Source organism: Varanus komodoensis, unplaced genomic scaffold (genome assembly GCF_004798865.1).
Source record: "Varanus komodoensis strain SLA01 unplaced genomic scaffold, ASM479886v1 scaffold42, whole genome shotgun sequence".
In the NCBI taxonomy this organism is placed as follows: Eukaryota; Metazoa; Chordata; class Lepidosauria; order Squamata; family Varanidae; genus Varanus; species Varanus komodoensis.
In genome coordinates this window covers 6,542,637-6,556,441 of record NW_025335972.1, presented here as the reverse complement: position 1 = coordinate 6,556,441, position 13,805 = coordinate 6,542,637, and positions in this window count along the sequence as shown.

Below are 13,805 nucleotides of genomic sequence, written 5' to 3'. Positions count from 1 at the left end.
GAGGCAACAAGACGCAGTTGTGGAGCTGGAGTGTGGGACCTTGGTCTGGCCTTGCACTTCTGTGTACTTAGCTTAATTATTAATCCATCCCCGTGTGGGAGCAAAGGTATGTTGGGTGTAGGCGGAGCAGGTTAGGTGCTTTACAAGCAACTGCTCCGGATGCTAGGTGAAGAGGCAGCACATGCATGAAAGAGGAAGTTAGTCATTTTAGGCCGGGCCTGAAAATCCCATCCAGCCAAGCACAACCCCACAGCAAGGGATCCACAAGCCTGTTCAGACTGCTCACTTGGGACTGCGAGTACAAAAGAATGGGGTACTGAACATGGGATAATGTATGCCATGCAGGCCACAAATTGTGTAGCCTGAATCAAAAACTGCAGAGGGCAGTGAGACAGCAGCAAGTTTCAGTTTCAGTACACCAGCCTCTACTTTGAAAACCATGCAGTGAAAGTACATTGAGGCCCTTCTGCTGCACTTAAAGGGATCCCTCTGCTTCAACCCAAGTTAAGTGGGAGAGCTCGTGAGGCCTGCCATGTGGATGCTGTGGACCTCAGGTTGCTCTGAGATGAGGCTGAACCAGCTTACCCTGAGTTTGAGCCTTGAAGGGCAGCCAAGCTCCAAGGAGTTGTTTCAAGGGCCTGTTTGGGAACACTGACAGAGTTCACATGTTACGCCAAGCTGCAATGGGTTACAAGCCTGGTTAGCATTTGCATGCCTTGCCATGATATCTGAAACCAGCCTGGGTAACTGAGCATGGATTGTTTTTTCCCCCAACCAGCCCCGCTGAGAAACCATGGCTTGGAGCAGGGTTGTTCCGGATATCTTGTTCTCAAGGTAGCTTGTTGTGGTGGCCCACCCAGAACCACAGCTTGTTCCAGGGGGCTACAGGGCCACTGGGCAAAACCAGCAAAGACACCCATGCCAGTCTTCTCAGTCTCAGCAGTGCTGCCCCCTGCCTTGCTCACCCATGACTGCTTTTCCACCAAAAGACACTTTGGAAAGACATTTCTTTGCCACCTTTTTAACAGTTTTTTTCCAAAGCTCTGGGATAACAGAAATTGAGTCTTTTTTTTTTTTAAATACCCACAATCTTTTACAAGATTGCAGATATGACTGCCCATATGTGTGGATTTCTCTTGGGAATTTCCTTGTAAGTTACAGCTGTCAAATAGAGTTTGGAACTGATGACAAACAAGGAAATTGGTAAGAAAGGCTTGCATGTAGGGTGATCTGCACACAATTGCAAAGAACTAGGAATAAAAACAATACTAAGAGAAAGCAGAAACCCATCGGTGTCATTCAGAGGCAATGAAAAGGAAAATAATGAAGCCAGAGCCCCAAACAGGAGTATGAAAGGAGGATTCCAGGACCAACTGTTCTAGGGCACAATCATTCAGGACATCAAGAAATGTAACCTCTTTGCCATGAGTGCAACATCCATCTACCTGGTTAGTGTGGGAGGAATAGAAGTTATCTGTTGTTAAATACTTTCTCATTTGGAGGCCCCATCTTCATTTTGCATCTCATGATCAGCCTGAGTGTTCTGGTCTGGGGGAAATAGCATGTTCCAAGATGGTATTAGTCTGGAGCCAGGGATTACATACCCAGAGTGTTTCTGTGGAAGACACAGCCCCTTTAAAGTTTTCTAGCCTACTAGTCATTATACCCTCTTGGACGTACAGACCAGCACTTCCTCCAGTATCACCTTCCTGGTCCTTCTTATAGTGTGTACATCCAGAAACAGCAGTATCCCTCTGGTTCTCTCCAATCCACCAGGTTTCCATTTCCTGCTTTGGCATAGAGACTTCTAGTGGCTGCACAGAAACACCTCTCCATGGGGTGTCTCTGGGTGTCCCTGATGGTGTGCATCATCTGTTTAGGCACCTGAGGCCTCTTTGGCTATCATATTTCACCATATGCTCATGACCTATTTCCTGCCTTTCTACATAGGGCAATCAGAAACCTTTTCATCTTTAACCCCCAGGGACGAATTGCTCTGAACTGAATGCTTCCCAGCGCCAGTTGGCTTTTCCCCAGGGTTCAGTCTAAAAGCTGCTCTGCCACCTTTTAAATGTTTTACTCTGGTAGTCTGGTTCCATTTCTGTTCAAGTGGAGCCTGTCCCTCTTCTACTGGCCCAATGTACCCCATAATGTTCCCTGGTACCTCGCACGTCTGAATCCCTCCTCCCTGCACCCACACATGTATGCTGTGTGTGGAACTGGTGGCATTCAGAGGAAGCCACCGGGGTGGTTCTGCATTTTAACCTTCTAGCCAGCAACCTAAATTTGGCTTCCAGGACCTCACGACTACATTTCTCCACATCACTGGTGCCAACATGGACCATGACTGCTGCCTTCGCTCCAGCACTATCCACAAAGCTATCTAGATGGCATGCGATATCCGCACCCTTCACACCAAGCAGGCAGCTTGCAATGCAGTCTGCATGCCCACTGCGGACCCAGCTGTCATGTGCCCAACGATTCCCGCAGCTGCTTATCAGCTCTTCCACTTATTTATGTCTCCCCATGCAGCCCACTTCCCAGGCTGGGGTTTCATCAGGAGGGCAGGGGAACTCTTGATCGGCAGCACAGGTGAGGCTTCCCTGCCTTCTCTGCCCAGCTCCCACAACCCCTCCATGGAAGCGATGTCACCATCCTCTCCCAGTCCCTGCCAGTCTGTGCTCCGGAACAGCCCCCTCCAGGATAGTGGCTGGCTCTGCCGAAGGCCCCTCTGAATGGCTCCTTTATGTGCACTCGTGTGCATGCGCGGGGGGAGGGGGGACAGCTCCCAGAGATGCGGCTGGAGGGAAAATAGCCCAAGCTGGCACTGCCAAGTTCTTCTTGGCATCCTGCACAGCCCCTGCTTGGGGGCGGGGGCAAGCAGCACGGATGCCTGCTGTTGTCTCAAGCAGAGGGTCTCAGACGGGCCACAGAATGGGGCAGCTGCTCTAAAGAGGAGCCGCTGCTTGCTGGGTGGGAACTCCTCTTGCTTTCATCCCTCGGGAACAGGTTGTTTTGGATTTCCTTTTAATTTTTTGTTTGGTACCGTTGGTATTTTTGAAAAATCTGTTGGACCACAAGTGAAACAAAAGACATGTGCATGATATAGAAAGTCATGGATGGTGGCTTTTTCCACTTGACTCTAATTTCCATGTGTGTGTGCATATAAGTACATGCATACCTGTGTAAATTTATGAAAATAGCCAGGCAGGGGACATTTTAATCTCTCTTAGCTATCCATAGTGGTCCAGATCTGGATCAGAGCCCCATGTGCTTACCTCTAAGCAGAGAAGATTGTAAGCAGCACACAATGTGTTCAATGTATTCTGTAGCTCAGACCGCCACCCACAAAAGGTGTCAGTCGAACTGCAGCGGTATCTGCGGTTCCAGAGCCTAGAAATCAAGCTATGTCAGGAAACAAGGGCCTCTCCCACAGGAGTCCAGCTGCTTCTCTACAAAATCTGCCCAATGCACATTTTGCTGCTGTCTGCAGGAAACAAGGTATAAGGTTAAAGCTGCAATCCTATGCATGTGGAGACAGTGGAAAGCCCTACAACACCCACCATTCCCAGTTTTTTCCAGTCTAAACATGCATTGGATTGTGCTAAAAAAGCACAAAAACCTATGTAGGTGTTGAAAGAGTGAATAACTCTCTCTCTCTCTCTCTCTCTCTCTCTCTCTCTCTCTCTCTCTCTCTCTCTCTCTCTCTCTCACACACACACACACACACACACACACACACACACACACACACACACACACACAGTTCCAGAGCCTCTAACCAAGAAAGAGGGAAGGAGGATGGTCTTCCCCAACCTGGTGCCCTCCAGATGTGTTGGACGAGGTCAAAGGTTTCAACAAGAGAGGAAAATAAAAGTTACTTGTGAGCACCTGAGATTATTGTTTTCCTCTCATAACTGCCTTCCCCTCTGAATTCTTTTCACTGGGGTTTTCTCAAGTAACAACGCCTCTTTTGGAAACCTCAGGGCACGCACATCAAGCACGTTTCCTCCGCACTGAAAATGGTTACAAGGCCGCGGGCACGCCTCAATTCCAGAGGAGCTGGAACACAGTCAGCTCTGCAATGTCAGATGTGGTATCAAGTCTCAGGGTTTGGCTCCCAAAGCATCTCAGCTTTCTCAAGCAGCAGCTTTCCGACCCGGATGGTTGCAAAGATACATTTGAATGCACGTGGGCAGAGCGGCTGGCCTCTCAGAAGCCGAAGCAGGTGCTGCACGAGGCCTCCAGTATCAGTGGGGAAGCAGGACTCCGGTGCCCCACGCAGCTCTTGACCCATCCGCCCGGCAAAGCAGGAGGGGCGGGGAATGTGCAGGCTGCAAGGAACGCTATAAGGTAACTCACGTGCATTTGCTTCTTCTGCGCTGGTTTATACCAACTGCAGGAGTCCGCCAGTGCGGATCCAGGTTGCAGGCGCGCTTGCTTGTGCAAGGCATCCGCAGTGGCCCCTTGTCCCTGCGCTCTCAGCTGCTGATGCCCCTCTTCTTCATCGCAGCAACTGAAGGCAGCAAAGGAGCACACAGGCACTCACTGCTCCCTCGCACTGCAACTGGCCCAGACCAAGAGGTCAATGGGAAAGCGCGCTGCAACTGGGAAGAAGAAGCGCTGCCCAGGGGCTCTTGTCCGTGTCCCCGGCCTGGCGTGGCCCCTCAGCAGCCGCGCAACCCTGCCCACCTTTGAAGCGGCCCTGGAATTCAGTTCCTCCTGCCATAGGATTATTTATTTGTTTGTTTGTTTGTTTATTAAATGTATATGCTGCCCCACTAGTCATACGCTCTCTGGGCAGCTCACATCATTGAATTCCATAGCAGCATAACACCATCCAAAACATACATGACAATACACAATTACGAAAAGCAGTAACAATAAAATCATAAAAAACCATCAAAATTCGGTCAAACCAAGATAAGCAAGATGCAAATAATAAATAATATAGATACATAACCCCAAAAGTAAAACAAAACCATTAAAATTTAATTATATCAAAAATCTAGCATTAAAACAAAATTGGTGGCAGCACATTAACATAAAAATGAAGACATCAATAAAGATCAAGAAATCATCTAAATAAAATAACTACAAAACATATATGACTAGCTGGCACCTAAAGGCCAGGAGAGTGGGTGCCAACTGTACTTGCAAAGGAACTGAGCTCCAGAGTGTGGATGCGCTGCTCGACAATCTCTCCTCCTTGCAAACTGCCCCCCCCACTCCATTACGAGGAGGAAAGCAGAAGAGGACTTCAGATGAGGACCACAGTGACCAGGCTGGTGTCCGTGTGGAGAGGTGTTTCTTTAGATAGTCTGGCACCAAGCTGTTAATATGTTACTGCAAGCACTTTGCATTGGGCCTGGACAGCAACCAGTGCAGCCTGCACAGGGCCATTGTGATACGTTCACAAGGCATGCCACTAGATTTTGGACTAGTTGCAAGGTCCAGACCATTTTCAAAGGCAGTCCCACACAGAGAGCATTACAATAATCCAGGTGGGAGGCTACCAGCACATGGCAAGGCTCCACTCATCCAAGTAGGGATGCAGCTGATAGATCCGCCAAAGCTGATAAAAAGCGCTCTCGGAAACCAAGTCCACCTGAGCCACAAGTGACAACATGGGATCCAGGAGCACTCCAAGGCTGTGAACCTTATCCTTTAGAGGGAGTGCAACCCCATCCAGAACAGGGTGAAAATTCCCCAGTCGAACTGATGGACGCCACCAACACCACCTCCGTCTTATCTGGATTGAGCCTCAACTTAATGGCCCACATCCAGTCCATTACCGAGCTCAGACACTGGTTTAGAACAGTCAGTGCCTCACCTGGAGATGGTGAAAATGAAAGGCAGAGCCCAAACCTCCAAATGACCTCTCCCAGAGGTTTCATGCAGATGTTAAAGAGCATGAGAAACAAAATAGAGCCCTGCGGAACTCCGTAGCGCAAAAGCCATGGCGCAGAGCAATAGCCCCCAGCACCACCATCCGGAGACAGTCAGTCAGGTAGGACCAGAACCACAGCAAAGCAGTGCCCCCAGCTCCCAACCTCTCCAGAAGGATACTATGGTCAATGGTATTGAAAGCTGCTGGGAGGTCAGCAGAATCAACAAGGATGCGCTCCGTGAATCTCTCTCCTGGCAGTGGTCATTCTACAGGGTGACCAAGGCAGTTTCTGTTCCAAAATCATGCCTAAAACCTGACTGAACTGGGTCTCAATAATCATTCCTCCAGGAGAGCCTGGAGCTGCCCAGCCACAACCCGCTCAATCACCTTACCCAAAAAGGGGATGTGAGTAAGTGGCTGGAAATTGTTCATATCAACTGTTGTTTTTAAAGCGAAAGGCACCACTCCCTCTCTAAGGATTTAGGTTCCTCTGATGCAGAATTGTAGGTATTGGGTTTTTTGCACATGGATTATACACCTCCTTGGCTTTGAAGCATAGTATCACCACATTGTCCTTCTTACCAGCTTCTCTGCCCCCTGTTCTTTGTGCTCGTGGCATAGCATGAGCAAGCAGGGCTCAGGGACCACATCTGTGACCTTAGGAACACCTGCTTCTGAAGAACTTCTGCAAAGAGTAAAGCATCACTGATGTCTAAAATGCTTTAAATTTTCATGCAATTGGCCACACCCTCCCCCAAATATGAACATTTTCAGAATGTCCAATTAATGGGCAAAACTGTTGAACTGAAACACCACTGAGGCAGACTGTACAAAAAGAGGCACTGATCAGGTCAGCTCTACTCCTCCTCTACTAGGACAACTTCAGTACTGCAGCAGCAAACCAGGTTCAAAAACACGGGAAACTTCACCCAAACAATGTGTGTGGCAGGGCAGGGGAAATAAGCCTCCAGAGCTTATTTTCCTAGCTGCAATCATATGAATCGGATCATGGCCAATGTATGAGTAAAGCATACGAGGGTCAGAGAAATCATCTTCCTAGCCTGTGTGCAGAACTGAGTCTGTATCCTGTGATACTATTCAAGTTTCCTTTTTCATACTGGGCAAGTACATGATTAATCGGTGAAACTCATCAGCAGTGGATACTGTACAAGAGACGATAGCCAAAGCAAATCTGGAGAGAGGCTGCTAAACTGTGGTTCTGTCTTCAACAGGTTGAGGTTGAAGTTCAAATCTGGATCTTGGTTGACTGTCAAATATGAAGTGAGATATAGGTGGGCTTGTGTTGCCAACAGGCAAGAGATTTTTTAGATTTGAAAAGCAATAAGCACACCAGTGTGGAAAGAAGAGAGACTGACGCTAAGAGATTTATTTTTAAACAGAAATAAAAGCAACAAGGATGCAACAGAGAATATACTTCCCATGCCCCTTCAGCATGCCCCTTCTGCTCTTGAGACCTCCAAAGCAATCACAGGTGGACTCTTTCGGCCAGTCTGCACAGCACAGCCCTGCAGCTCAGCATGGGCTGAGGTTCAACTAAAAATGGAATTTCCTCAACCTATATTGGTATAATGACCAAGGTTACACCTGATACTGATTACAGGTGAGAGTGGGATTGGATGCTCAAGTGCTTGTACAAGGTCAGAGAGTCAAGGTCAAATGATATGAATATCTGACACTTGTCAGAAATGAAGATTACTTTTCATCCTCTCCAAACCTCATGTCAAGTGCTAATCTAAAGAATACAACAGGCTGGTGCCAGGCTTACACGGATTAATATTAAAGCAAAATACTCCTTCAACAGCAAAATAGCCAAGCAAGTTCCACCCAAGTACCAAACAAAGTAGCAAGAATTCATCCTTAGACTGATACTGGGCATAAGATGGAGGAACTGTGGCACACCAATAGTTCCTCAAAATCACAATAAGCTTCTGCACGAGTGCCACTACAGGGTTCTGGAAAGTGCACAGATGCATCATTGCAAGAGTGTCAGATGCACATAAGCAAACGTAGTTCTCTTTTGAGGCAAGTTTGAAGGGAAGATCAGCATGTTTTCATTTGTGGTGGAGCCCACATGGAGCAGCTCCCACTAAGACACCTGTTGGCTGGCCAGTGATAGCATCAAACTGTCTTCCTCCAGTCCTTCAAGGAGTCTTCAATGTACGTGTGTGTGTGTGTGTGTGTGTGTGTTTCTTTATTCCCCACCACCACTTTTTTATCTTTGGTAGGGACAAGCCCATGGTGGTATAATCATGTATGTGCCTCTTTTGAAACAGGAGGCCTATTTGACTCACAAGGGAAGGGAAGAGGCATGTGGGAGAAGCAGCCGAGACCCAGCATGTGATTGGCCATGCAGAAGAGGATGATGGGCATCTTCAGGGATGAGCAACTTGCGCTCCTCCAGATGTCTTGGCCTACAGGTCCCACCCTCCCTCGCCATTGGTTATCCTGGCTGGGGCTGATGAGAGCTGTAGGCCAAAGCCAGTCATTATCCTTGTTCTGCTCCCAGTCCTTTGACATACTCGGAGAAGGATAGATTAAGGCACATCATTATACACTCCAAGGAGGTGCTAAGATTGGCCAGCCAGCCCTGGGCATTCACCAGCTGGCGTCTTTTTATTAGTCTGGGAGTTCAGCTGGCCACCTGCAGGAGTTCAGCCGGCCTGTAGCTGTGAAAGCACCTGTGCCTTACTTAAAGAGCCTGTGGCTTGTTAAGGGCTACAGTACTGGTGGCGTACAAGGTAAGATGTTGTGAACCACACAAGGATCGTGGGCTATTTGGCAGAACAGAAATCTAATAAATCAGTTGTCGTCTTTGTCATGGTCGTCGTCGTCGTCGTCATCATCATCATCCTGTAGAAAGGCTACTGGAGTCCCCCAGCCTTTGGCCCCCTGCCATAGTTATGATAGGTTGACGCACATGGTGGGCATGTCATAAGCGGAGCTGGCTGGAGCTGGGGGCCAGACTAGATGGCCCAGGAGATCCTTTCCAACTCGCTCTGTTTCTCTGTTTCTTTGTTTCTATGTAATGAGGCTCAGGAAAACACCCCAGTGGAGGGGGGACAGGTGGCATGCCCACAGGAGCAGCCCGAAGACCTGGCATTGGCAGCGCCATTTATGGTGAGAAGCCAAACCCTCGGGAAAGGTGACCTTTGACATTCTTCGACTGCCACCATTCTGTGCTCTTGAGGACGTCTCCCAGGTCTTGTGGGTCCCACTCTGAGAACGACCTTTGTGGACATTTGCAGGGACATGTGCAGCAGCATCTCCTGGCACATGGTCCCCAATCTGGATCTCAGTTCCCCTCTGGACAACAGTGGTCATCACCATTCTCTTCACACAAAGGTGCTGGTGCCGGACAGAAAATGCCAGACAAACTGAATTCAAAGTAGGGCTGCTGCTGCACCCCCCATAAGCTGAAGGCTGATTTGGTAAAGGTCTCCTTGCACCGAGTGTGCATCTGTTTCATTGTTCCTTTCCACTGAACTCCCATCAAACAGGTTTTGCAGGCTTATACTGTTTCAAAAAACGTGCAAAACTGTTTGCCTGAAGATAACAGTGGCGGCATGCATCTTCTGATAGGTGAGGCACACTTTTTTCTGCCTTAAATCGAAAAGCGCCCTGCACGCTTTACACCTGGCAGGTGACTGGCACTGTCCTGCACCCAGCCTGTTGGAATCAATCAAGTCCCTTGCTGTGCAGGTGTAGGAGAATGGCCTGCCCTTGCACAAAGCTGCCTGGAAGGAGCCCTGGCCTGAGCCAAGCAGGCTCTGGTTGGATTCAGGGAGTGCTATATTCGGACTGGGAATGAGCTCGCCTTTGAGGCCTCGGGTGCCATCTCCTGGTCGTAATGCAGAAGACACCCTCTCTTGTTTCCCTCTTTTGCTAAGGAAGTTAGGACAACTATCTACCTGCCGAGTCCCCAGTTCTTTACATGATAGACTTGCTCTCCCCAAGGAAGCTCACTGGATGGCATCTCTGCCATCTTTGCAATGGCAGGAGAAGAAGTTCCTTTCCCTCAGGCATAACCTGGCTTCAGCGGCTACTTCTGTTGTTTGCTCCTGCACGAGGGAGTGGGGGGATTCCTTTACATGAACTTCAAGTGGGGCGAGTATGGTTTTGAGATATGTGTCACTCTGTGCTACATTTGTTTTTGTTAGGGTTTTGGCTATCACTTAGGGGATCTTTTCAGCTGCATGAAGTGAGATAATTGCCATACACTCAACTAATTATACCTAACAACTGGCTGAAAAATTGCACAATACTTCAAGCATTTTTTAAACAAAATAATCCATACCAAGGCTAAATTCACAAGCCCATCTTTCATCCTCAAATGAAAACACTGCTTTTAAAACCTCAAATATGGGGACTGGTTGAGATTTTCCTTATTATGTGTATGTTCCAAAGCTGGCATGATCTAAAGTGAAGGTTCCAGGGCGAAGCCTTGGCATGTTCTTATTTACTTTACAAGGCTGTTTACTGCAGCCTTGGCTGCAGTCGCCCAACGCTCCCTTGAGTGCTTACCACTCAAGAGGTAGTGCCATGCAGTGGTTAAGCTGCAAGCGTTCCTGATTCAAATATTATCATGTTGTGACCACATTAGTTAGTCTTAGACCAAGGTTGGCAACCCACAAACCTCAACATGGCTGGCCGGGAATGCTGGGAGTTGGTGGATTTTTTTTATGTCTAAACCTGCCTAGGATTGTGCCTCCAATTTCAAAATCTGTTGGGCAAGCGATTGCTTTAGACCATTGATGAGCAATCTGTCCCCTCCCCTGGTAGCCTGCTGCCATAGGTCTGGCCCATCTCTTCCACAAGCCACAGGGATTATACAGGGTGTTATAGCCCGGTGGGCAGCCAGCACCAGAATGCCTGTCTCTTCTCTTACCCTTTATGGATGCGCTATGTTCCCAGAGTCAGCAGCTGGACTCTGTCTCTGACCAGATGCCCTCCCCGACCTCCCACTGGCCAAGCCAAAAGCTCAAAATGCAATGTTCTACAGTTGCAAAATGGAAGAAAGAGGGATAATTTTCTGCAAAGCATGAAGGAGAAAGCACCTCCCCTAGCACACAAGCAGGTGAGCACTACAAGGATATAGTACAAGTAACAAATCATGGCATTTGTCTTGACATGCACATGGATGTGAAATTGAGGGTTTGTGCAATACTCTTTTGAGAAGCCAACGCCAGACCAATTGAGAACTTGGAGGGAGTGGAGGGATCAAATGTGCATATGACAGTAAAGTCTGGCGAAGTCGGTTGTTAGTAAGAGTTGGTATGCACAGGATGTCTTACTTACATGAAATCTTACCCCCTGACTCTATCGAGCTTCAGCAGAACTGTGACCCTGTGGGATGGGCTGAGCTCAGTATTCTCAAGCCCATCCCCATGATTTACAGTGGGGATGGATCAGGGCAGCTTGAGGCCCATATGTTGTCCCCACCCTAGTTCGGGCAGCCTGCACTGTTCCCAGCCCCATGCTAGCCTGCCTTGGAGGTTGGTTCACAACACAAGTGAAAGGAGAGGCCCAAGTCCTCTCCACAGAATCTCGCTCTGAGGCACCCTCCCTCCCTTTGTAGGGATGCGGGACCAGCCCAAGGTGAAAGGCACCGTGGTGCCCACCCCCATTCCACATGCTGGGCTGGCAAGTGTGTGTGACTTCCACACTGGCTCCGAAGCAGCACAGCCTGGGGCAGCCAGCTCACCAACAGACGGAGAGGCAGAGCAGTTTGTGAAGCACACAAAGCTCTGGCCTCCAGCACCTCACCACAGCTCTTGCCCCTCTGCATCCGCTGCGTGAGGCAGCCCCTCACTCTGCCTGAGGGCTGAGCTGGCCCACACCAGGAGTGGCACCGCCCACAGTGCTTAGCTGAAGGGAAGGCTCAGTCTCCACCAAGTCTGGTGTGACTGGGATGTCCAGTCTACTTAGCATGGGATTGCTGCAGGGTACAAAGGTTCACTTTGCCTACTATCTGCATCACTGCTAAGGAGGCACTTTTAAGGCAGCATCTCCCCCCTCTTCCTCATCCCCCCCCCACACACCCCTGCAGTGGGTGGATGCTTCCCTCACTCAAGGGCTGGGCCAGCCCAGACTCCCCCACGCACAACAGCAGCTTTGCAAGTGGGTGAGTTCCGACCCATCAGCAGTTTGGCTGGGGAAGAGCTGGACTTCCAGGCTGAAGGAACTTGAATTCAGCCCTTTGCTCTCATGCTGTGTGGGCTACATCCAAGTGCCAGCCAATCCCTTATTAGCACCTTTCCTGGACAGCTTCCCTTAACAATTTGCCCTGTCACTCAATGGCTTCCACGGTCCCCTCTTCCTTCCTTTCTCTGCTGGCTAATGTGTTCTCTGGCTCTCCTGTGCTCTAATACAAGCCTACCCAATTTGCAGCTCCTCTATGACAAGCCTGTGGGCTCCTCCCAGTTCCAGCATCCTTCCAAAATCACTAATGGGCTGTTAATTTGTCTCCTTCCTGCTTCACCCCACGTCACCCTACCCCACTGCCCATGTCTTGTAAAAAGCTAGCATATGAAAAGAAGGATTGTAGCTCACAAACAGTGTTCTTGACAGTCTGGAGGGTTTTCTAGAGGGCAGTCCTCTGTTTGGTTCCGTGTAAAGATAAAGCGCCCTGAGAGCTATTGCCCATGAAGAATCAGCACCTGGGCAGCAGGCTAACCACCTTCCGCAGATGCACCACAGCTCTCCTTCACTGCAGTTCTTTCTAAATTTGCATCCAGACATATACATGAGTGTATGCAACTGTTATGCAAATTGCTGCCCTCTTTGGTGGCTTTTCATTTGCAGCCACCCTAGGCGGCCACTTGGATGGGTGATGATAGGTGTGAAAGGATTATTTGAAACAAGGGAGTAGCAAGATTTAAAAGGTAGCAAGTTTACTTGGCCTAAAGGAGGGGAGGGGCTAAAATCAGGTAGCACAAAGTGGGAAAACAGGCACGTAGGCAGGAGGGCCAAGTACTTCCTGATTGTTTATTGACAAGCTGGGCAGAACAAAATGAGCCTATTGTAGCCCACTGGGGGCAGGGCTGGATTGGGATGAAGGGCCAGTGTTGGAGCAGCGCGGAGTAGCCAGGCGGGAAAGATTGTAAACTCCCGGTACCCCAGCCAAAGTAGGAGGGAAGAAGCAACCGGGAGCAGGGTTCAAAAAGGGGAGGCAAGCATGTGCTCCCGTGAACAGGAAAATGAGAAGGAAACCATCTTTCTGTTCCCTTCGTTGCAATAAATTTTTAAAAAGAACTCTCTGCATGCTTGGAATATTTGGAAAGGAAAGAGTGATCATAACAGGTGATGTTGACCAGTCTGAAACGAGTCTGAGGCAGAATTCTCTTACTTTGGGAGCGTGGACACATCAATAGCCTCCACCAACCTGCTGCCTTCCAGATGTTTTGTACTCTGATGCCCAGCATCTCCACCCAGATGGTGGGAATGGTAGTCCAATACATCTGGAAGGCAGCCGGTTGGGGAAGGTACATATTGCCTGAACTGCTGGAAAACCAGAGCTCTGAGGGCCCACAGCTCTGCATGTGCTTGCAGAGTGGTCTCACTGCTTCTCTTGGTGTCTTTATGCTGGGCCAATATCGTGCACAAGGAACCGGGGACCCCAGCAGGGTCATATGCTGGGAAGGGACCTTGTATGTGCAGCAGCAGCCTGGGTGTGTTTCATTACTAGTTAGCTAATTAGTTATTCCATTTGTGTGATGTTACATTAGTCCACATGTGGGCTGTCCGTGGCAATTCAGAGTGGCTTACAAAACAATTAAATCAGCATAACATTCTTAAAATCTAGGACAATAGAACATTAGAACATTAACAATAACATCCAACATATAAAGTAACAAAAGTCAAGACATTTAAATAATTACATGAAATTAATATATAA